We start from the raw sequence: 25,246 nt of genomic DNA, 5'->3' as shown, positions 1-25,246 counted from the left end.
TCTCTCTGGGGCTTACTGGGTAAGAAAATGAAACACTTCCTTGAGAAAGTGACATGTGAGCCAAGTCTGAAGGGATACGTACAAGTTAGCCAGGCAAAGCTAGAGTGGAGGAATGAAAGAGAAAAGTGAGGGCATTCCAGGCAGAGGTGATGGCACAAGCAAAGGCATGGAGGTGGGAAGTTGCGTGCCATCCAAAGGGCCCGGGGTTTAGAAAGAATGCAACGTTCCTGGAGAGGAATACAGAACATACAGCATAGGAGAGGTATGCAGAGGCCAGGCTATAGAGGGTCTTAAATGACATGTTAAGAGTTTCAACTGTTGTGTCCTTTAGGCAATGACAAGCCACTCCTGGGTCTGAAGTACAGATGGACATGTAAGGACTGTGTCCCAGGCCGGTCAGCCCGGGAATGGTGTGGAAGATGGACATGAGGGGGCAGACAGGCAGACACCTGGTACAAAGTACAGGCCTAAACTAGTTGGATTTTTTCAAAACCTTTGATCTTTTATATGAAATAGAGCAATGAGGAACATTACTAACATTACTCATATTATCGCCGCCTCCCCAAAAAAGGTGGATCAAAATCTTACATCTGTGATAGCAACAGAACTTCTTAATACAGTGTTTAAAAATCAGTAGGGTTTCTTGTCAGAGATTTAGAGTCTGGTCTATCCATAGCTAAACACTTTTTCTAAATATTTTTGTTTGGCTTAAGAGGAAGAGTAATTCTCGCTCTCAAAATGCTGCTGGCAGTCCTCTTGTCCTGGCTTGGTTCACATGACGCTGTGAGTGGCTGATGAGAGCTGCTGAGAGGCCAGTACCCTGGGAAGACAGCAGCCTGGCCTTCCAGAAGTCCTGACGCCCTCACATGCCCTCTGAATTTCAGACCCTGACTTGGAGCCTGCCTTCAGTCATCCGACTCCTGATACTCAGCCTTGACCTATCTCGTGAGACATTCCACTGTGTGCTTTGGTTTCACCAGAAGGGAAATGCCCATCAGGAACTCTGGCCCTTCGTAATCTTGCAAACTTTGGTCGTATTCCACTCAGTGTCCAACTCTGTAAAAGAAAGAGTTCTAATTTTTGTCTCCCCTCACGACTTTCTCTAGCATGCTACGTATCTACTAAAGTCTGGTTATCACAGGCTAACTATTTCACAAGATAGGCTCGAGGAAATAGCAGTAAATAAACACAGCAATAAATATGACTGTGGCAAAGAGAGAGAGATGCAGACAGACAGAGAGACACAGAGCAAGAAAGAGGAAAACAGCAAGCATGAGCAAGCCAGAGGCAGAGTACTGACAAGTACCATGTTAAACCGACTCCTATAACATAGCTGATGAGACTATGACCAGGCAGTGGGGTAAGGATGGAAGCACAGGCTACATAACCAGACTGCCTGGGTTTGAATCCCAGCTGGGCCACTTGCTAGTTGTGTGATCTTGGGGAGGCTAACCACTTTGTTCCTCAGCCTCTTCATCTGGATTGGTGAGGATTTTCTGATTACCGTATGTAACCCACTGCAAATGAGCCAGCAGGCAGTAAGTGCTACATGCAGGAACCACCGCCGCCGCCGCCGCCACCATCATCCTCTTCATCATCATCAACCAGGGTGAAATGTCTGTCCACCACTGACGCAGAGCCTCTGACAATGCCGTTGTTTCTACGTGGCTGGATACTTTTCCTTTTGGGGAATCCACGTAGCAATTACATTTTTAATACATATTCACTGTATAACAATGCAAAGAATGTTCCTCCTAGGTGAAGTCTGGGATTTTGAAGTGTGCATTTCTGAAGCCCACATTTGTTTTCTGACTAGATAGAATCCATTCATCTTCTGGTTGAGCAGAAGAAAGTACAAATTCACTGACACGCACCGTTTAATAGAGGATGGCATCTTAGATGTGCTGTAGTTCATCCTGACAGGGTTAATGTAAGGCATTGGAAGCCCGCATGAATTAATTGGAAATCCTATTACAAACTCAGTGACAAACAGCTCTATTCACCATTATGGCCTGTTCTCTCGATTTTCCTCCACCCCAATTAGTTGTATTTGGCCCATTCTGTCCACATCTGTGCCAGCCACATTCACGCACCAAGATCAGGTACAGCACTCTTAGAAATCATTCCGTGCTGCCCCTTGAAGGGATCTGTAAAATTCCACATGGCCACAGTATGGTTCTTTTGTGATATTCTGATGCGGGAACCCAAGAAATTTATTTCCTTTGCAGATTGCTTCCACATACCAGTGGCCTAATAGACTTACTAACTTTTCCACCAAAGCCAATCTATTAAGTGTTCCTAAAATCATCAAACATCGTTAATATGCATGGCAAGGACGCACTTTCTGATAACGGCAATGTGCATTATGGTTAGCCTAGGGTTACGTACGTCCCTGTGGTTACAGCCAAAAATGCATTAATTTACATTGGCTCACTAAATCTTGACTGCTAAGATCATTTCAGTGATCAACAGCCACACAGAGCATCACGAAGCTGTGGCGATCGAATCCACGAACAGACATTGGTGCGTCTGGCTGTATTTTTCCACAGCATTCCTTTTCAATTAAATTCTCAGAAGCAAAAGAGGCAGTTAATGTCAAGGGTCTCACAAGGTTTCCCACATTAAATAAAATGAGTTCTACTCTGACTACAAATCGAGAAAAGTTCAGTGATCTCTAAAAGACTCATTCCCACTCAGACTCAGACGATTAAGGATAAACAGTTAAACGGCTTGGAAGAGCAATAAAAGAACGCATCTTCCCTTTGCAACATCTGAAGGATAAAGCCAAAACAATTGGTTTGATAGCCTAGGACTCCCCTTGTGGGTAACAGGCGTCCAGAGCCCACGGAGGCACGGCGGTCTCATTCATCTGCTCAGAAAGGGCCGTGCGTCCTGTCATCACCCCTGCCCTCCACGCCTTCGGCAGGCTTCCCGACTGCTGCCTTTCTTCTGGATCCTTCTTCAGCCCCCAGGATCTGCAGAGCTTCCATTTCACTGGGAGGCTTTCACTTGGCTACACATGAAAGGCATGCTTAAAAGGAGACACCGCCAGGGAGAAACCGACTCTGCAGTCCAACCTCAGGTTTGCGGCTGTCACTCGTGCTGCCAGCTCTATCAAAAAGCGTGACAATCTCGATGGGCGAAGGATTATGAGGATTCATAATCGAAAATACATTTCAATAAACAGGAACTACTTTGTCCATTTAAAAAAAAGAATAAATACGACAGTGGGCTAGTTTTCCTTTCGTAATAATGTTTGGCTTCTAAATTATACATACAGCTGTTTTTTAAGACATCATAATCCTCATGCAACCTGCACGCAAATATTTTTGAATAAATGCTTTATACTTCCACGTCTGTACCATCGAGTGTATTCCAATATAGCTGGGAAAGTGCTACTAGATGATTTAGCTGAGATCCTAACAGGTAAATAAAACATCCACTGCCAATTTATTTTATAGACTCTAAACGCCAAAGCTCAGATACACAGACAAGGCAGCATCTTCAAATTTAAATTCCTTCATGCATTTCTTATTGCTCCATAAAGTCACAAGATCAATGACCTACTAAATAGAAAATCGAAAAGATACTCTTACAGTGGGAACAGCTATAAAATGTGTATCATTCAATAACTTAGTTACGTCTAAATTGGCAGAAACTCCGGCTGGCTCCAACTTGACTTTTAAAAACTTTCCAGAAAGAGCCGAGGCACAGAAAAATCACAGTCTGAGGAAATACTTCACGCAGGGTAACAAGCAGCAAAATTGGCTGAGAAAAGGATTTTTTTTTTTTTAATGTCCTTTGTACAACAAAATAAATGCTGACTTTGCCCCGACAAAGTGAAACGGTTATCAGGATGTAAAGTCTTACATTTATTTCATGAAAATACTGATTTTTTAACAGTTAATTAGTCTCAAGTATTGTCTTAAAACACCTTCGTGGGATTATCACTCACATATGATCTGACGATCACTTAAAATGCTTCAACTGCAATATAACTTCAAAGATGAGTATTCCGAGCTAGCTTTCCAAAGCGATACCAGAAGGCACTGAGAATCCCATAATCCCAGACGGTCCCTCTTTTACTTGTTACTTTCCTTTAACATTTATCTGTGGAGAGCAGAGTGCTGGGCCACTTATACCTGATGATCATTTTCTTTAGCTTCCACCACCCTGGCCTCAAATTTGCTACATAACATTTTTTAAGTCAGACCAACTGTAATCAAATCTACTGCCACTTGAAGGATAGCAACTGCAAAGAAACAGAAATTGAGAAAAAACATGTTAGTTGCTGTTGCCCTTATTCTTCTATCACAGTGTTCTCTTTAATTCCACACTCATTTCCTTCAGCTTTCTCAAGGAGACTCTTGCCAGCCAGCCTTCCTCCTTACTCCAGACCTGCTTCCAATTCCCTGCTGGCTTCAGAAAACGGGCTAAACAAGGCCAGCCTTCATGCTTCTCTGGTGTCCTGGCAACTTCTGCACACACTCAGCTCCTGCACAGCCTCTCCCTGAGCACACTCCCTGTGCACACTCAGCTCCTGCACAGCCTCTCCCTGAGCACACTCCCTGTGCACACTCAGCTCCTGCACAGCCTCTCCCTAAGCACACTCAGCTCCTGCACAGCCTCTCCGTGTGCACACTCCCTGTGCACACTCAGCCCCTGCACAGCCTCCATCATGCTCTATCCACTCCCTGTGCACACTCAATTCCCATATACACGCTCTATCCACCGCCTGTGCATACTTAACTCCTGCACGCTTGCTCTAGCAACCCTCTGTGCACACTCAGCTCCTGTACACACTCCACACACACTCTATCCACTCCCCCTGTGCACACTCAGCTCCTGCACACACTCCACACGTTCTATCCACCTCCCTCTGCACACTCAGCTCCTGTATACACTCCACACACTCTCTACCCACCCCCCTCCACACACTCAGCTCCTGCCGTCCAATCTACTAATTCTCACAGTTTCTGTCCCAACTCTTGACCAAACAGCCATCAGGCAGTTATAGTTTTCAGCTTTGTTGTTTTGGTGTGGTAATGATTTGAGAAAAAGAAAAAACAACAGTAACAGAACCCTAGGGGTAAAGGAGAGGAGACCAGGCTGGAGCTTTCTCACCAATGTCCCAGGGCTGAACTTTCAAAAAAAAAAAAAAAAAAAAAAAACGATACAGGAGACCCTTTGTTAATCCCCCCCCCCCAAACTACAATACAGAGCAAAGATCAAAGCCCACGTGTGGGGATCGAGGCCCGACCTCCTCGGTTTCCCTCTCCTACTTTCCAGGAAAGCCTAAGGGGCACAGATTGAAAGACAACGTTGTAGGCAGAGAAGAGGACTCAGTGGCATTATTTAGAAACTACCTATATTTAGGGGACAGAGAAAACCAGGAACTACAGAGGTAGGAAGAGAGCCAGGAGGCTATAACCATAGTAGCAAGAACAATTCCTGAAGCGCGGTCTTGGCCCCATCACCTATGTCTTTACAATCTGGAGACAGTTCCCAATTACCTCTTAAATCAAACTAATGTTCTAAATCATGAGTTTTATGGCCCTCCATTTGGACTGACCGTTCCACCTCATATTTTCCACTCCCAGCAAGCAGACCCGCCTGCTGTCATCACCTCCAACCTCAAACATGCCATGCCTTCCCCACCAATGTTCGTCCAGAACATCCTCCCTCTCTCCACCTCCCCACCTCCCAAAGTCCTCAGCACTTGTATGTGTTCCGTTAGACATCTGCAGTTGATAATCATGTTGTCTTTCTTTCATTTACATTTTTATACCTCTCTAGGGCTGCTTCCGATGTTTGGAATCAGGTGTAAATAAGGCCGAGATCAGAGATTTGATTCTTGTGTAGTTCCACAGGACGGACTTTTTCCCAGGTAGAACCGGCACATGTCCTTCAGATCTGGCACTGCCCCCTGGGGGAAGCTTTTCCCAGCCTTCCCCCACACAGGCCAGGAGACAGTGTTGCTCTTATGCACACCCAGAGTGTCCTATGCATACTTTTCTCATGGGATTTCTCTCACGGACTTACAACTCTCAGTTTACAAAACTGTCTTGTCCTCCTAGACCTTCACTTCCTAGAGGTCCCAGACGATGTGTTATCCATCTTTACATTATAAGCACCTACCTCAGTGTCTGTGAACACATTCTCGCTAGATGAATAAAGAAAAAAGTAAATGCTATCTCTGGTGGGCTGAGGGCTAAGGTGTGGATGGCTAAGTGGGAAAATACCATATCCAAAGCAAAGAGACAATTCTGTGGATAGTCAGGATCACCATCTTTGAAGGTACCCCTCATGAATAAGTAACTCCTCAAATGCTGTTACTCTATCTTTTTGAAATTGTCCTTAGTGCCTACTACGAAAACCAACCAAACCCATCGCCATTGAGTCGATTCTGACTTACAGCGACCCTACAGGACAGCACAGAACTGCCCCATAGGGTTTCCAAAGAGCAGCTGGTGGATTTGAACTGCTGACCTTTGGGTTAGCAGCCAAACTCTTAACCACTGTGCCACCAGAGCCTACTACAGCACACAGCATACGGCGGGTACTTGATACTAAGACATGCGAGGAGTAGGAATCCTGAAGGAAGAACTGCATTCCCCATTCGCTAAGGTTGCTGGGAAGCCTGGGACACGGAAGTGGCTACAGAAAAACCTGGGAAAATCTGAGCTGGTCAGTACTGCTCTCTGGTGTGCACCTCAAAGGAGCCCAGAAACGTAACTAAAAACACAACACATCTGAGAAAGGGGCAGTTGCGGGTTTCGTATTTAGCCCATCGCTGGCATCTGAAAAACGTCACACAAATGACGGAGCAAACCGCAGCAAACAAATGTTTTTCTTACGAACTCATTTAGTGGCTATGAGGAAAGACTCACGTAGCTGATCCATAGCTTTTCAGTTGAATGGCCTTAAAAAGGGAGTACCCAACAGACAAATCATTAAAGAAAACAAACCTTATGAATTTCCGTAAGGGAGACAGCTAGGAGGATGCAGCCACTGAAAGAAAATGCAAGAAATTCACATCACTCACTGCACTGAATATTAGCGTCCTATTTCACCACGTTTAATAATGAGCTTTGCTGTTCTTGTTCTTGGTAGCTGCGGTGGAGTCGGCCACCAGCTCACAGCGACCCGTGCACAACAGAACCAAATACTGCCTGGTCCTGCACCATCACCAGGATCAGCTGCAGATCAGGCTGTTGTGATCCACAGGGTTTCACTAGCTGATTTTCACAAGCAGACTGCCATGTCTTTCTTCCTAGCCCTTCTCAATCTGGAAGCTCCAGGAAAACCTGTTCAGCCTCATAGCAGCAGGCAAGTTACCAGTGACAGACGGGGTGGCTATGCATGAAGCGAGGTGCCATGGCCAGGAATCACAAAATTGAAGACAGTATTTTGCAAAGAGTAGGAAAATCTACTGGCAAAATTCCCTGCAGCAACTTAAGCTACCACTAGGAGGGCTCATATCACAAGGGGGATACTTCCCGGTAAAAAGTCGAGTTTGTACCTGTGTTTGGAAAAGTTTGATTCCTAGCAAAGAAACTTACGATTTCACAGATATAAATTTATATCTGTGTGCAAGTCACAGACATAAATTTTACTTCAACAAAAAAATGTTTAAAAGAATAAACCAATAGTGGCACTTAGGAAAAAAGAATTTAGAAATGACCATATATACCAGATATGTGACAACATATGGAGGAAAAGATACAAAAACATCACAGTGGAAAACAAGTTACACTGTCAATCATCAAGAGAACTTTAGAATGGTAAAACTGGAAAAATAAATTTGAAGTCCAGAGATATGGAAAAGAATGCCTAGCAAGATGGTTACTTTCTAAAAGGAAATCATCACTGATGTACAGAAATGGGTATACGCAGCGTAGAGCTTTGCAAAGCGAAGAACACTTAAGCAAGTCCCATTCTCATCACCGATTATATCCAACCAGTTCAGGGGGACTAAAAACATCACCTCTGATGCCAAAGAGGAGCCCTGGTGGCGCAGTGATTAAGTGCTTGACTGCTAACCGAAAGGTCAGCAGTTTGAACCCACCAGCCACTCCGCAGGACAAAGATGTGGCAATCTGCTTCCGTAAAGACTGGAACTTTGAAAACCCTATAGGGCAGGTCTACGCTGTCCTATCAGGCCACAATGAGTTGGAATTGCAACAGGATTTGATCTGATACCAAATGTATGGTGGATACTAAATCCCACTCCACATGAAAACTGCACCTCTTAGAAATCTCAGCTTCCCTTCCCTGGTTAGTCCAGACCCCAGATGGCAGCACAGCCCTTTCTCTCTCATTCCCATTTACCCAGGGCTATGTCAGCTGGTACCAACCCTTTCTCTGTTTCTCAGGTCCAATAATCCACTGGAATGACTTGCAAACTCCAGGCAAATGGCTATCTTTAGCAGAAAAAAGGATACAAACACACAGGGCGACGTTGGGAAAGGGTCTCCGTGCAGAGCTTCTACGTCCCCAGGGGATGGGTTTACCCTCCTAAAAGCAGATGTTCACTCTCACCAACCAGTAAGCTCCGCTGAGCCTGTCCTCCAAGGCTTTTATTGGCTTTACCACATGGCCATGATAGATTACATCGGGCCCCCAGGTGGTCCCTCTTTGTCTAGTGAACCCACACTCATTGGCCTGGATATTGGTCCGGCTCTCAGGAACCAGGAACAAAGGCTAAATTGTTTACTGCAAGGGAGTATCACACTTCACAAGGGCCTGTGTTATAATATGGCCCTACACTTACCACTAGTCAGCCTCTCGCTAGATGTCCAGGATACATTCTGAATCCCAGAAACAAAAGGAACAGAAAACGACAGCATATTTAACGGGGAAAGATAAAGATGATTAAAAGCGTTAACAAAATATTGCCGTAAAAACTGAGATGTTATTAGTGGGCCACTGTTAGAGTAAGTCTTCAAATACAACGTAAATGTTTTACACAAGGGAAAGCAGGACTGCTTCATATTCACTGACAAAAAAATACAGGCTTAAACTGATGTGTGCATTATTTCAGTTGAATAAAAGAATTTCCTGAAGAGAGGGTTGTTAAATATTGCAATGGATTATGATCTCTCTTTCACTGGAGACGTTTAAAAATAGGGCAGTCTCATAGAGTTTGGTTCTGCCCAAAGGCAGAGGAACAGATTATGACTTATGATCTCTAGTAATAACTCTGATTTCTTGGGAAATCAGGCCACTTAAAAGAGTAATTTTATTCTTGAAGATTTTATTCTTTGTTTTTTGTTGTTAGTGTTTCTTTTTTAGGGGTGGAATCTCAAGAAGAAGGTAGCAGTGAGGTATGGTAGAGTGAGAAGGGAGGGGACATCTGGAAAGACAACAAAATGAGAATATGAATTAGCCTACTGAAACCAAATCAAGCCAGCCTCCATATTCAGAAGTCTATCAAAAAAAAAAAAAAGAAAAGAAAAGAAAAAAAAAAACCCATTGCTGTCGATTCCAACTCATAGTGACCCTGTAGAACAGAGTAGAACTGCCCCCATAGGGTTTCCAAGGCTGTAAACCCTTATGGAAGCAGACTGCCATATCCTTCTCCCGATGAGCGGCTGGTGGGTTCAAACCACCGACCTTTCGGTTAGCAGCCGAGCACTTAACTACTGTGCCACCAGGGCTCCTTGGTCTATCACAACCTATTACAAAGTCATCAGGAAAAGCAGAAGCAACTGCAGCTGTGGTCAGGCTCACCAAGCTGCCTTTCATCCATTATTTTGGCTTATGTCAAAAGAAGTAATACAAAATATGTGGGTATTACCATTACTACTGTACAAAAGAGGATTTTGTTAGTCAATTAAATGTGAAGTTTACATAGTGAAGACTGAGTTATTACTTCAGGGTAACATCCTTTTACTTTGAAATACAATCTATTACAAGGATATAAACTAACCCTGTGAAATAAATAGGGTAGAACCAAAGACTTAAAAATTAACTGACTCCTTTCACAAGCACACACATACATACACAAATTACATATATGCATATGCTCTGGAATTCCGTTTATCAAAAAGTATTCACAGAGGGGTTCCGGGCCTTTCTTTGCCAAGCAGTCCGTGAGGTGAGGGGTAGGATGAGGAACAGTGGCCTCCGCGCTCATGTGGGAACCGCACAGAAAATGGGAGTGTTTCAGCTCAAGGACCGTGGGCTAACCGAATTTCCCTCAGAGCTGCAGACGCTGATGAGCAATCTCAGGACCATCGACCTGCCCAACAAGAAGATCGAGGGCCTGCGCCCAATGCTGATAGGGAAGTTCCCTCTGCTGAATAATCTCTCCCGGAACAACAATGAACTGACTGTTCTGTCTGATGAGTTGTGCAATCTGAAAAAACTAGACACTCTAGGCCTAAACAACGATCACCTGACAGAGCTACCGTCTACCTTTGGGCAACTCTCTGTTCTCAAGACACTGAGCTTCTCTGGGAACCAACCTGGATATGATGGAGCGCCTACAACACCTGGATGTGATGGATCTCTCTAAGAAGCAGATTCGGAGTATATCTGACATAAAAGGGGAGCTGCAGGTCATCGAACTCAACTTCAACCAGACCCAGTTATCTCTGATCTCAGTGAAGAGATCTTGCTGTTCCCATCTCAAAGTTCTTTGTCTGGAAGAGAACTGCCTTGAGTTCAGTATGCTTCCATAGACAGTCCTTAGTGATGCCCAGATCTGTCTGCTCGCTGTGGAAGGCAATCTTTTTGAGATAAAGAAACTTTGAGAACTGGAAGGCTATGGTAAGTACATGGAGAGGTTCATGGCCACCAAGAAGAAGGATGATGATATTCTCCAGGAGCATGGGAACCTTATAGGACACTGACTTGGAACCTATATTGGAACCTGGCTGAATCAAAGGTTGCCGTCATTGTCAGCGGTATCTGCAGTAAGGAGATGACACTGCAGCAGATAATGTCATGTCCTTTTCAGGGGCTCACCTAAGATAAGCTAAAAGAAAAACGATCGAGACATAGGAAGAGGCCTCCATTCTGAACCATGGATAGCACAACAGGCAATGCTGATCTTTAAAACCATCATTACTTTGGCTTTAAGAAATCGGGAGCTAGCTGCTATTTATACAGGGAGGGGTGCTGCCAAGAAACAAAATAGCACCACACCACAGCTCCAAATTTCACGTTTCGTTTCAAAGCGTGAATAAAGTCAATTGCCATTCCACCTCTATGTTAACACTTCATATTTTTATGAAATTCAAATAGTTCGTGAGGGGCTTCTATGGTTAGTCTAAGGATTTATGATTTTATTCCTGTCCATCAGTTCAACTGCAGTGTACTGCAGTGTTTATCTTTGGAACTGAGAATATATCTAAATAATCTGTGACTGCCTGTCTTGATTAAATGTGTGCTTCGTCAGAGAAGCATCAAAATGACACGAAGGTATGTTCCTCCAGGGCTGCAGGAGCAAATTCTTTCCTATTGCAGGTGCCTTATTGCTAGAGGTCTCCGAAGAGATAAAACCATATGTGCAAAACTTGCAAGATAAACAGAATTTTAATCATCAGGATCTTCCTGAACTCGTTAGAAATAATGTCTTATTTCTCGTAACACTTTTCCCTTTTCGTGTTTTTACTTTACTAATCAAATTACCTATCAAGAAATCATTGCTACAATATTTTACAACAACCTATACTTATCAAGTTTATCCTCTGAATGAGAAAATATACTAAATAAAGAATTTTTAATGCAAAACGCAAGTATTAATAGAAAGCTGAGAGCAAAGGCAAGCTTAAAGATTTTCCAACTAAGATCTTCCCTTGGTTAAGTCTGTTGGAAAATGATGCTTTAAAAATGGTTTATAAATATTCTATGGTACTAAAATGAGTATTACTAGCAGATCCTAATTGCCTCCACTCCCCAATTTCTCCATTATATGACTAGACAAGAAATGCTTCTGGAAAGAAAAATAAATGTCTATTCACGATTAATAATTTTACCAATAGATTGTTATTCTAAAACAAGTCGTTTTAGTGAATGAAGCTCCCTCCAAAATATTCTCATACAAGTGTCAGGATACAAAGATGATTGAGACCCAGTCACCACCCTCAAGGAGCTCACAGTGTGAAAGCCTTCATCACCAAAAATAAGAAACAGAGCAACTGAAGGGGACCAGGTTTACGAAGTCAGATCAGACAAGCCCACATCCAACTCTTATTTTCCCCAAAATAACTAAACAGTAGGATATAAATTACAGGTGTTTTCTACCAAAATAAATCATTTACATAAAACTGACGTATCTTTTTTCCCTCACATTTCTAGGTAATAAATACATAGCAAAAGATAGACAATCAAAGGAGAGTCCATAGATACACCTGAGACTATTTTCTGGTTTTTAAAAATATCTTTATCAAAATATAATTTACATACAATATAGTTCATGTAAGACTACTTTTATTAAGCATTTAATATCTGCTGCATAAGAAGATGACAGAACATTCTGGCTGTATTCATGATAACAGAAAATTTGAGATGATTAGAAAATTGATCATCTAAATATCTTTAGCCATGGCAACTGATTACAGTTTTTAAACATCTTACCCATATGATAGACTACTTCTATATATTTTTAAAAACTGTTTTAACTGAGTGGTTCATTTGGCAAAGCAACTAGTTTTCCATGTTCACACTGTGAGCTCCTTGCGGGTGGTGACTAGGTCCCAATCATCCCTGTACCCACAGAGCCCATCACACACCTGGCACAGAATCAGCTCACAGTCGTTAGATGACGGCCCTTCTGCTGCCTCTTCCTTCACTCCATCTGATAGACGTCTGCCAGATTGACCTGCTTAAAACGTAGCTTTTAACAGATCATCTGTCTGATCAATCCTTTTCGAATTCCCTCATTACGGGTCCGACTATACTGCAGTGAAAATAATGTTTATGGAATCACAATGCTGCAGATGCTTTTTTGGGGGTGAGGATTAAATACTTAGAATCAACCTCTTTTTACCCATAGTAAAGCAGAGCTCATTATAGTGACAGAACGGAATGTCATAAATGCTGACAATATAAAACTAATAATACACTGAACAAAATTCAGGAGTTAGGGAAAGGAAGGTGGGAGGTAGAAGAAGTAACCTAAATTTCATCATCGGGTATCCAAAACTGATACTATCTAGGCTAAGAAATCAAGAAACAAAAACACAGTATTGGAGGTTATAACAAAAACCAGCAGAAGAACCGTTGTTAGCTGCCACAGAGTTGGCCCCCAACTCACGGCCACCCTAGGCTCAACAGGGTTGACTGTTGTGATCTACACGGTTTTCACTGGCTGATTTTTCAGAAGTAGACCACCAGGCCCTTCCTAGTCCACAAGCTCTGCTGAAACCAGCTCAGTATCACAGCAACATGCAAGCCTCCACGGACAGACAAGTGGTTGCTCTACTTGAGGAACAATGGCGGGGAAGTGAACTCAGGTCTCTTGCATGGAAGGAGAGAATTCTACCATTGAACCACTGCTGCCCTCAGCGGAAGAGCTGTTGCTGTGTGCCATCAAGTAAATTCTGACTCACAGCGACCCTCTAAGACAGAGCAGAAATGCCCCATAGGGTTTCCTAGGCTGTCATCTTTACGGGAGCAGATCACCAGGTCCTTTCTCCCACAGAGAGGCTTGGGGGTTGAACTGCCGACCTTCAGTTAGCAGCCAAGCACTTAACCATTGTGCCACCAGGGCTCCTCGTAGAAGAGCTGAAGAACAGAAAACAGTCCAAGCACCTACCTCTGGAAAGTAGGACCAGGACGTGAGACAGAAGGGACACCTTCACTTTATTTTAGAATCTTCTTTGTGGTTAGAGATTTCCTATCATAAGCACATATTACTTTAATAATAAAACGAATAAAAGGGAATATACTACACTGGGTAAAATTCTAACACACTTGCTATAAATTTTAATAACCCACTGCCATCAAGTCGATTCCAACTCATAGCGACCACATAGGGTTTCCAAGGCTGTAAGTTTCTACAGAAGCAGACCACCACATCTTTCTTCCACAGAGCCCCTGTTGGTTTCGAACCTCGGACCTTTCAGTTAGCAGTTGATCACTTTGCCCACTGCACCACCAGGGCTCCTTATAAATTTTAATAGACTGTCTTATTATTAAATCATTCAGATACACAAAGAAGATGAACAATAAAATAAAAGATAACCCTGTACCTACACCCCAACTTGAGAAACAAAGCATTTTAAATAGAATTGAAGGTCTTGTATTTTTACTCACCAGCGCTGCACTGCTAACCAAAAGGTCAGCAGTTCAAATCCACCAGGCACTCCTTGGAAACCCTACGGAGCACTTCTACTCTGTCCTATAGAGTCGCTATGAGTTGGAATCGACTCGATGGCAAAGAGTTTGGTTTTTTGGTAACCACATAATAGATTAGCACTTACAAAAGAAAAACAGCTAGGTAGACTATTGTCGTTAAATACTCACCCCTACTCCCACTCTACTCCACTAATTATTCTTGATTAGGATATTCAGCGGCACTAACAACTGGCTCCTGCACGTTAATGCAATATCAATAGAACATCAGTAAAATCCCCGTTATTCAGATGCCATCTCTTCTAATAAATACAGACTTTAGTTTGCTGTGCTGAATTCCTTCATGAATACAAAAAAGTAGCAAATGTACACAATAAACCCAATTGTTACGAAGAGGAAACCAAGGCACAAACTGTCTCCGCAGTCACACTCCCAGCTTCCACAAGGCCTTGTCATTCCATTAATGAGTTTCACCTCCAGAGTTCCTGTCTAGGAGCTGGTGATCCTGAGGCACTGCAGATCACAGGACCCGGATGGGTGAATGTGTTAGCTCTGGAGAAAACAATAAAAGCCTGAGGACCTTCCTTCAATTTATGAAGGGTCAGTTGATGGAACTTGTGAAATCCATGGAAGTCACTTAACATGTCACCTTCAAAAACACCTACTTCTTACGCAAACTTAAGAAATCAAAGTGCTAACGACCAGCTCTCTAATCATTTACAAGTATTTTTAAAGAGGGGAGGAAGCAAACTGACAGTAGTATGAATTCTTGGAACTTAAGTCATAAAAACTTGGTTAACCATAGACCAGATTTTAAAATGTTTAAAAGAAAATGAAGTCATTTCCCTCTTTTTCACAAAGTCTTTCAGAAATGTAAGAGCAGCACCCCCCCACCACCACCACCAAAGAGCTGACTTAAGGATTCAGCACTACACCTCCGTTTAATTCCCCCTTGAGTAATTACGGAACTCAACTGAGAAGGAAGAACCAGCGGAGGAGATTGGGAAGGAGTCCAGTCCTTTATTCCGTAGCTCCTCCAAATGGGGTTCCTAGACTCAACACCAGCATCGCTCGGGAGCTGTTTAGACCTGCTGAGTCAGAATACGCACTTAGCAGGAACTCTAAGTGATTTGCCCGTGCGGTTTTTGCTGTGTTATCGTTAACAGGGCTGCTCTAGGTAGGAAAGCAATCACCATTTATATATACGTATATATGCACATGGGGAAACCCGGGTGGCATAGAGCTATGGGTGCTAACCAAAAGGTCAGCAGTTCAAATCCACCAGGAGCTCCTTGGAAACCCTATGGGGCAGTTCTACTCTGTCCTATAGGATGGCTATGAGTTGGAATTGGCTCGACATGAACGCATTTGGTTTTATATATATATATAGTTGTTGTTAGGTGCCATGGAGTCGATTCCAAATCATTTACGACCCAATGTGACAGAGTAGAGTAGAACTGCCACATAGAGTTTCCTAGGCTGTAATCTTTACAGGGGGGCCCTGGTGGGCAGTGGTTAAGAGCTTGGCTGCTAACCAAAACGTTGGCAGTTCAAATCCACCAGCCACTCCCTCGAAACCATACTGGACAGTTCTACTCTGTCCTATAGAGTCACTAGGGGTCAGAATCGACTTGATGGCAATGGGTTTGGTTTGGGTTTTAATATTTACAGGAGCAGATCGCCTGGTCCTTCTCCCACAGAGCCGCTGGGTGGGTTAGCAGCCAACCTTCCAGTTAGCAGCCGAGCACTTAATCATTGTGCCACCAGGGCTCCATATATACATATATATATATATAATTGGATTCATACTTAAAAACCAAACCCAAACCCGTTGCTGTTCAGTCGATTTTGACTCCTAGCAACCCTATAGGACAGAAGAGAACTGTCCCATAGAGCTTCCAAGGGGCGGCTGGTGGATTCCAACTGCTGACCTTTTGGTTCGCAGCCAAATGTTTAACCACTGCGCCACCAGGGCCCCGATTCATAGCTAGAGGAGCCCTATTCTAGTAACACAGCAAAAACCACACGGGCAAATCACTTGGAGTTCCTGCTAAGTGCGTATTCTGACTCAGCAGGTCTAAACAGCTCCCGAGAGACGCTGGTGCTGAGTCTAGGAACCCCATTTGGAGGAGCTACGGAATAAAGGACTGGACTCCTTCCCAATCTCCTCTGCTGGTTCCTCTTTCTCAGCAGCCTCAGGGCTCAGTCTTCTGACGCTTTCTCTCTTCTCTCTGTTCAACTCCCAAGGTGATCTCATCTAGTCCTTCCTTTTAAAACCATTTCTAGCAGCGGTTACTAACCCTGGCTGCATATTAGAATCAACCAGGAAAGGTTTTTTTTTTTTCCTGCTTCTTCTTTTAATGTATTCTGAGACTCCACTTCAGAACAACTAAATAAAAATCTCCAGGATTGGGCCAGGGTCATACACACTTTTGAAAGGTCCTCCATGATTCTCAGATAAGGGGCTAAAACCTGTTGATCTACACACTGATGTCTCCCAGACCTGATCTCAGTCTCGACCTCTCCCCTGAGCTCCAACCGACTACTCCACATCTCTTCTTGAACATCTAACAGATGTCTCCAAGTTGGCATGTTGAGGACAGGTCTCTTGATTTCCACCTGCCCCCACCAAAACCTGATCCTCTCCCAGTTACCCCACCACCACCACCACCATTTACCTAGTTGTTTCGGCCAAAAGATTAGGCTCACCTCTGTCCCATTCTTTCACATCCCAAATCCCACATCCAATTCACCAGCAAGACTGCTCGCTGGCTCTAACTTCAAAACGTATCCCAAATCAATCCATTTCTCACCGCTTCCAGTGCCATCAGTCTAGGCCAAGTGAACACTGTCTCCATATTGCCACTCTTGAACCCCTAAAGTCTATCCTCCACACTGCCTCGCCTCGTTACGCCCCCGATGACTTTCCCTCCTTACAAATAAACCCTCCTTCCCATGACCCCCAAGGCTTTCCATCATTCTGGCCCCACCTCTAACCTATCCCTCCACCCCTCAACCTCCAATTCCTGCCACAATGGCCTTGCTGCTGCCCCTCAACCACTCCAGGCTCTCTCCTGCCTCAGACTTTGCTCTTGTTTTTCCTTCCATCTCATATTTTCTTTATGGGCGTGTTTGTACACATCATTCAGGTGCCTGGTCAAATGTCAACTCAGAGAAGCCTTCTCTGACTGTCCCAGAATAATCCCACCATAACCCAGCACCCACCATCACCTCCTCACCCCGCCCTTTCTACCTTCCTCATTTGTCTTCACAGCATCTACTGCTCCCTGAAACTATATCAGTCATTCACCCACCCCCACACATGAAGCTGTAAGCTCCAAGAAGATAACGAGTTCATCTCATTCAGGATAGGATCACAGGGCTATATCCACGCCTGACAAGTTGTAGGCACTCAATGAATATTGGTAAAATGAATAAATGAATCAACAGAGAGTAACTTGGATGGAGAGCTCTGCTGATGTGCCCAAAACCCCATAACTGTCTGTCCTGTTCAGCCCTGTTATCAATCATTTAATGAAGCCATTTAGAGCATGTTTAATTTGCGGTGACGCACACCTGGGAGGGAGAGCCAGCTAGCGAATATGGATGACAGAAAGATGTTTCTGAAAGATTTTAACATAAGGACCAAACAAAGCAAACATATAATAGGATGTGCATAAATTTGTATATTTTTTTGCACAGGTACCAGTAACTACTGAAGACCTGACCAATAGCAGATTGAATGAAAAAGACTCCAGGGCTTTGGCTGTCTGCAAGTTCAATATGAATCTCCGGTAACACAGCTGCCATGAAAATTAACGAGGACGTTAAAAACACACCAAACCAAACTTGTTGCCATTAAGTCAATTCCAACTCACAGCGACCCTACAGGACAGAGTAGAACTGCCCCCATGGGGTTTCCAGGAGCGCCTGGTGGATTCGAACTGCCAACCTTTTGGTTAGCAGCCGTAGCGCTTAACCACTGTGCCACGAGGGTTTGCTAATGAGGACATTAGGCGGCCTAAATGAAACACTGGTGCCCATCAGGGAGAGGGACAGTCCTTCCGTGTACTGATGACCAGTGACATCTGGAGTATCTTGTTCAGCAATGTGTCCCAATTTAAGAGGACTACTGGTAAAATGACCTCTAAATACAGAAGCGTGACGGTTCTGGCGAACAGTCCAGAAACCACGTCAGAGAACATCTGTCTGAAGGACTTAAAAGAGTTTATTCTTGAAAGAAAAAAATCTAGGAAGTGATGATAATATTAGTCAGCATTTGTTGAGTATTTTTCATGTGTCATACACGCCTTCATACATACAATATATCTATGAGGTATTTTTCCGACTTAAGAGTTACAGATAATAACGCCCAGAGAGGTTATGTGATCTACTCAAAGTCACACAGCTGGTAAGTGGTGCAGTCAGATTCCAGAGTTCAGGCTCACAACCAGGAGACAGTCTTTATAAATGTGAAGGGTTGACTTATGTCAACCCTATGGGAGTGATATTAGACTCATTCTTTATAGCTCCAGGGCCTAATATTAGAGCAACAGCGGGAAGTTACGATGGGCCAAGCTCACTTTCAACGTAAGGAAGAATGTTTCTAACAATGAGCCCCCAGTCAACGGCAAGTATTCAAGTGGAAGCTAGCTCACCATCTGTCAGTATGCTGCTCAGAAAATGGCAGTTTGGGCGGGTCTCGGAGGTCCGTCCCTTCCTCCACTCAGCATTATGCCTCAACAATACATGCTTCCTCCACCATCTGAACGCCTGCTTTAAACTCACAGCAAAGAACACCGAATGGTAATTTTTACAACTCTTTGAAGCAGTGCTGGGCAGTAACGGTTGAAAGGATGATAAGTCAGCTTTAAGTACAACGCTTGTATGTAATTCGATTATTATAAAACAAATAGGGGATGTTATTCTATCCTATGTCAACACAGCACACAGCTGCCTGGCAGACATAAATGCTCTTGTAATTAGGGTTTTGCTTATCTCTCTGTTCTCCAATTTTAAATTCTTTCAGAAAACACAGATCTCTTCCTAAAGATTTCCTCAGCTTGTACCCTAAGGGATCTTAACTTCATAAACACCAACTTGTATCAAAAGAGACATTTTCTACCCTCTAAGTAAATAAGAAGAGGTAACCTAAGCAAAGAACAATACTTGTAAGAAATAAAGAGAAGTTAAAAAAGGAAGCACTGAAAAACTCTCACACTGATTTTAACGAACACACAATAAATCTGCAAATGCAATGGAAGTTTATTAAATAAACCAGAACATTCACAATCAATGTTACCCGTGTGTAGGTTACAATTTCACAATGAGGTTCATTTTAACTGTGTAATCTACTTTTTTTAAATAAAATGAATGTGTATTTATTCAAATGTTTTCAAATATTTCTATATTTCCATATTGCTTCCATATACGCAAACAGATTTTCCATGGAAATAAGGGTCTAAAAGACAGAGGAACTATCTTACATGTAGTTAAATAAGTACAGTTCCCTGTATGGTTGAACGAAAAACATCACATATGTGGTGAAATCCATGTGACTGGTTCACTACAGATTAGAAAGTAAACACAAGTAAGCCCAGGCATACCTTGCTTACCAGTTAATCCGCCCCTGTGTGTGAATAATGTGAAAATATATATAGACAGACACCTACAAAGCTGATAAATAAAAGTACTAAGATCCTTGATAGTTTAAAAAAAAAAAATACAAACTATGGATCAGACTCCTTCCGGTTTTAAGGTACAGAATCACGGGATGGTAAGGTTAAAAGGGACCTTCAGAATTATTCAGCCTTATACCCTTACCTCAGGGCTGGGGAAATAGACAGGCAGGGACAATGAAAACCCGAAGTCACACAGCTGGTCAGCAGCTAAGCCGGGACTCAGGACCAGACCAGGCCTGTGTGAAAGTGCTCTAGAACACAGGTACTTGAGTTCTGACCAATCGTGGGCAAAAGGAGTGTCAAGGCTATGAGAACACAAATGTGCTGTCCCAAAGCGGTCTGGATGGGTGTAAACCGGGGTCCTTGACACCAACATGTATACAGTTTAAGTACACTGTCTTTCTCTCCTAAATGTCTAGGGAAATCAGTCCAATGAGACCTAGACAGATAGACAAGTAGATAGTGAGGGAAAGAAAATGTGTATTCATATACACGTGTGTGTGTGTGTGTATATATATATAAAATAAACTTGTGTTTCTTTAATATTGTCTAACATCTCAGATATGGAGCCCTGGTGGTGCAGTGGTTAAAGCACTTGGATGTTAACTGAAAGGTCGGCGCTTCAAACCCACCAGTTTGAAGCTGTTCCATGGAGGAAAGATGTAGCAGTCTGCTTCCATAAAGATTACATCCTTGGAAACCCTATGGGGCCATTCCACTCTGTCCTGTAGGGTTGCTATGAGTCGGAATCGACTTGATGGCAACAGGGTTTTTTAATATCTCAGATTTTCCCCCATCCTCTTCGCCTTTCCATCAGATACACAAAAATAATGGGTTGTCCCTTGAAAATTATTTTGTAGGATGCAAGAATTCTAAGTAACCAAGTTAATTATTACTCCATAAGCATCTTAATACAAGTGTAAAACTTCTTGGTAAACACTGAAAGTTCCAGGAAAAATGTCTAATAGTCCCTGCCCATGTGTGGTAGGCAGAATAATGGCCCCCAAAGATGTCCACAGCCCAATCCCCAGAAGCTGTGACTATGTTACTCGGCAGATGTGATTAAGTTAAACACCTTGAGATGCAGAGATGATCCTGGATTACCCAGGTAGGCCCAACATAATCACAAGGTACTTAAAATCAGAGAACCTTTCTCAGCTGAGTCAGAGGGAGATGTGACTAGGGAAGAGGGTCAGAGATGCTACGTGGCTGGCTTTGAAGACAGAGAAAGGGGACCGTGAGCTGAGGAATATGGGAAGCCTCTAACCCTAACCTAATCCGTTGCCATCAAGTCGATTCCGACTCATAGTGACCCTACAGGACAGAGCAGAACTGCCCCACTGGGTTTCCAAGGAGCAGCTGGTGGATTTGAACTGCTGACACGTTGGTTAGCAGCTGAGCTCTTAACCACTGCGCCACCAGTGGAAAAGGCAAGGAAACGGACTCTCCCCAAGAGCCTCCAGAAAGGAACACAGCCTTTAGCCCAGTGAGTACCGGTGTCAGACTTCTGATCTACAGCATTATATGATAATATATTTTATTGGCTTTAAGCACTGAGTTTGCGGTAATTTGTTATAGCGGCAAGAGAAAACTAGCACACCCTGTGAACCAATACCAACACTCTCACCCCTTGGCCAGTCAGAGATCCAAGTCCACATGGAACAGACCTAGCCTTACGTCACGCCTCTCTTGGAGGAACTTGCCACACTCCCCAGGTTACACAAGGTAACGTGAGTCACACGGTACACAGCTTGACTACAGAAAAGAAGGCTGCTGGAAGCACCTACACAAAGACAGCACGGCACAAGCTCTGAGTTACATTTCCCTGTTTACTTTAGCTCATTCTTTGAACTACTTTTGCTTCCAAGTGAAACAAAATTTACTCTGAATAAATTTTACAGCGTTCTACTTGAAACAGCTGGTTGGACTTTTCAAAAAGCATCTTGTCAGAATTATGTATTTGTCCTAAGACATATTCCACCCACTAAGTCTTCCCAGAAGGCTTGGTAATTATGGTAGATTATGATGTGAGCGAAAATCCCTTAGATTTCCATTCTGCAATCAGCTTCTTAAAGGAAGGTGTGAATACATCAAACACCTTAAATCTAATGCTAAGGAAACGTGCATAAGCCTTGGCCACATCCACTGCACGGAGGGGCAAGAGGAAATAGAAGGAGAGACTTGCAGCCTAAGTACCAAATACCCAGAGTCAAGTATCTGCATAAAGGCAATGGCAAAAGACGCAAACGCAGCTAAATGCAACCCAAGCTTTAAATGATTCTTTCCTTTCCAATTTAATGTGTCTCTACTGGCGAAGAGATTACCATGAAAAATAAAGCCGCGTGGAGAAAAAAGAAGAGATAAACTGGAAACCTGTAGATGACAAAAAATGTGCCCAGACCGGACGCTCTAAGGGCTCGGGTTCCAAGTCCCGCTTGTATAAATACTGATCCTCCTCCTCACTGAACTGTTGACATTACATAATTAGCCACTTACTGTAATAACACCACAGCTTAACACAACACCACGAGTGGAGCAATGTGAACTACTCCAGTGAATTGCCCATCACCAGCTACATCTGCCCTGGTCTTCAAAGCAAAAGCAGGAAAAGAAATGAACCTTTCCTATGCACAGTAACACAGAGGAAACAGAAGGAGTCTGCCCGTCTAGGATTTGGGCTTTGGGGGCTTTTTTCTCCCCCACTGGTTTTTTGCTCTGATTTAGTTGCTTCAGCTTTTGACCTATGTAAATAAAATTCAGCATAAACACTTCATATACACTGTGAAATCGTAAAAAAAGATCAGTAATTTACATCAGATATGTGTGTAAATGAAACAAACACTTTCAGACACTTTTATTCAACTTTTTAAACCTAACCCAGAAAAACTTAAACACTTCAGACACTTTTACTCTTCAACTTCTTAAACCGTAATGTAAACTAACAAACAAAACTTCTTAAAAATCCTCCGTCATGTTAGACACCTATCAGCGTTCTCAGCATTGACCTGATGAAGAGTTTCACCTGCCAGCTGGGTTTTCTTTTTTTCCCCACACATTCGCACTAGGGACTAGAGGGTGTTGTAAAATAAATATTTCCTGATAAAATAAATCTGAAATCTTGCCCAACCCAATCGCATACGGTACTCTGGATGTTCTTTGATACACTGTACAGTAATGCTTAATCCTTCCACTGTAATGCCAAGTATTTCTTTTCAATTGTTTGGGGCCATGGTCCTATGATTAAATCTGAAAGGAAGCAGTTTAAGAGATCATCTATTCCACTCTTCTCATTTTACAGAAGAAACGGAATTGCAGTATCTTTTCTCCTCTATTGCAATTAAACCACAAATGCCTGCTACGCTGAGCATTCCAGGGTGGGCCATGCCTCCGGCCGCTGCTCTAGGCAAAGGGCAAGAACAGAGGGCAGAGGCTCACGTTCCATCCAGGGCGCCATATTGAAAATGATGGCCTTCCGGTATAACTTAGCCTGTGTTTCTTATCTCTCTTCTTCGGTGCTCAGCTCCTCCTCATCCCTCCTTACTTCATGTCTCACATCCAGAATTCTTTTAGCAAACCCTCATTTTGGAAAAGCCTTTTAATAGAGGGTTCCTGAAGATTAGTAAAATCTTTCCAGTCCCAAATAAATAAAAATGGTGAAACCTGAGAAACTGTGAGGATATGTGAGTATGCAAAATAGCCCCAGCACTCTTCCATCTCTATCATGTAGATAACTACCTATTACATTTATGTCAATTTGGCTCCTTATCTTGCCCAATTTAAAAAATCCACTATTGTACCCACTCCGTCCCTTTGGGATCTGCTACTGTCGTCCTCCCATTCTCAGTCTCCTAAGATTATGGGGCCAGAGAAGACAGAAACAGAAATCGGCCTGGGGCCACTATGCTAACACCTGAGACCTTAGGCTTCTTCAGCTCTAGAAACGAGGCCGTGACCCAGCTGTGAGTCACTCTTGCAAACGGGGTGGTCTCAGGGCTTGAGTGAGTCCACACCACCCTTCAGAGTTCCACCAGCCCTATGGCCAGAGGCCATTCCCTTATAACTATCTTCCTGACTAAAAATTAGGATGCATGGATGCACGGTCTGACAAATACGGTCTGATACTTACGTGTCCACACTCTCTAAATCTCCTTGTCCTGCTTTTTCCTCAAAATATTTTTATTCCATTGCACATCTGTACATTGTCTGTCACTCACTTGCTCTCACTCTTGCTCGTTCTCTCTCACGCACACGCGATATTCTATTAGGTATCTATTTTTTGTGGTTTGTCTTTCTCTTCCATTAAAATAAGGAGAAGAACTGCATTTCATTTACTGCTATAATCCTCAGTGCTTACAGATCCGTGCCTGGTACACAGAAGGCACTCAAATAATTTTTGTTGAATGACTACATGGAGTTTTTATGGCTTTTGCGGGAGAATGGAACAGAGTATTTGAAATGGAGACTATTCCAGGAAATCCAAATGTAATTGCCATACAACTTGTATCCTCGATTCAATGCAATCAACTTAATAATTTTAAAGTTATTTGTGTCTTATGCTACTGATGTAATAAAATTGCGATACTTTATCCCTATTGATTTTTATATTCAAATCAAGTAAAACACTGTTACATTTATATTGCACTGAGCAATCAGTCACAAAAGAGGCTGACAAAGTCGCTTGCTGGGCAACTCATTGTCTACAAGGATCTGGTGTAGCACTATCCATTTCAACACACGTATAATTGATGACAAATGCCAAAATAATCTTCCTTTTCAAAATATTCTTAATTTCTTAACACCACCTAGAAAATCCAAAACCAAAAAATTCAAAAACATTTTCATGGAGACTTTGAGGGTACGGAGACTGATATAACAAAAAAAAATCAACTCTTCAGTTGAAAATAAAAGAGATGTTTTACTAGTCCCCATCAGAGACCAAGGCACAGAAGGCGCAAGCAGTTTTCAATTCGGCAGCTTGAAGCCACCCAGTGACTCTGTGGAAGAAAGGTCTGGCGATCTGCTTCCATAGAGATTACAGCCAGGAAAACCCTATGAGGGAGCAGTTCTACTCTAACACGTGGGGTCACCATGAGTCAGGGGCTGACTCAGTGACAGCTGACAACAACAACATCATAGGCTAATTTTAGGGTTTTAGATCCAGGCTTGCTCTCATATGGCTTCCAAAGAGTTTATGGGAAATACCCTTCCTGAACACAAAGGGCTTCAGCTCACTGTTCATGACTCACCTCTCCTTTTCTGCC

The 25,246-nt window shown here is 43.1% G+C and overlaps 1 protein-coding gene and 1 pseudogene across 1 annotated transcript in view; one reads left to right on the top strand and one right to left on the bottom strand.

Moving 5' to 3' along the window:
* Positions 1–25,246, bottom strand: part of SH3RF1 (SH3 domain containing ring finger 1) — a 199,704-nt gene that overhangs the window by 85,007 nt on the left and 89,451 nt on the right.
* Positions 10,112–10,782, top strand: LOC111822862 (leucine-rich repeat-containing protein 57 pseudogene; annotated as a pseudogene).

This window comes from Trichechus manatus, unplaced genomic scaffold, assembly GCF_000243295.1.
Source record: "Trichechus manatus latirostris isolate Lorelei unplaced genomic scaffold, TriManLat1.0 scaffold00220, whole genome shotgun sequence".
Taxonomy (NCBI): Eukaryota; Metazoa; Chordata; class Mammalia; order Sirenia; family Trichechidae; genus Trichechus; species Trichechus manatus.
The sequence above is the reverse complement of the archived record's forward strand: the minus strand, read 5'-3'. Positions and strand labels throughout refer to the sequence as shown.